Consider the following 598-nt stretch of genomic DNA (forward strand, 5'->3'; position numbering starts at 1 on the left):
CTACTGAAAGAAGAAGATATTTGCCAGTAATACATCAAATATGGGGTTAATATCCAAAGTCGATCAAGAACTCATACAACTTAACAATGAAAAACAAACAATCCAATTAAAAATGGGCAGAGAACCTGAAAAAAGAAGAAAAATTTAAGAGGACATACAGATGGCCAATAGACTTATGCCGATGCTCTATCCACTGAGCCAAACTGGTTTCGGCTCTTTCTTTCTTTTTTAATCCTCACTCAAGAATATGTTTTCGTGAATTGATTTTTAGAGAAAGAGAGAAAGAGAGAAACATCAATATGAGAGAATATGCATTCCTTGGTTGCTTCTTGTGTGTGCCCAGACCAGGGATTGAATCCACAACCTCAGTGCATTGGGACAAGGATCTAACCAACTGAGCTACTCAGCTAGGGATATTAGCACAAATTTCTTTTTCCTTCTTCATAACCAGAGGATATTTTTGAGAGAGAATTTTAGAGAGAGAGGGAAGGAAAGAGGGAGGGAGAGAAATTGATGTGAGAGAGACACATCAATAGATTTCCTCATGCACGTGCCCAGACCAGGTACATGCCCCTGACTGAGAACTGAGCTTGCAACC

Source organism: Myotis davidii, unplaced genomic scaffold, assembly GCF_000327345.1.
Source record: "Myotis davidii unplaced genomic scaffold, ASM32734v1 scaffold339, whole genome shotgun sequence".
Lineage (NCBI taxonomy): Eukaryota > Metazoa > Chordata > Mammalia > Chiroptera > Vespertilionidae > Myotis > Myotis davidii.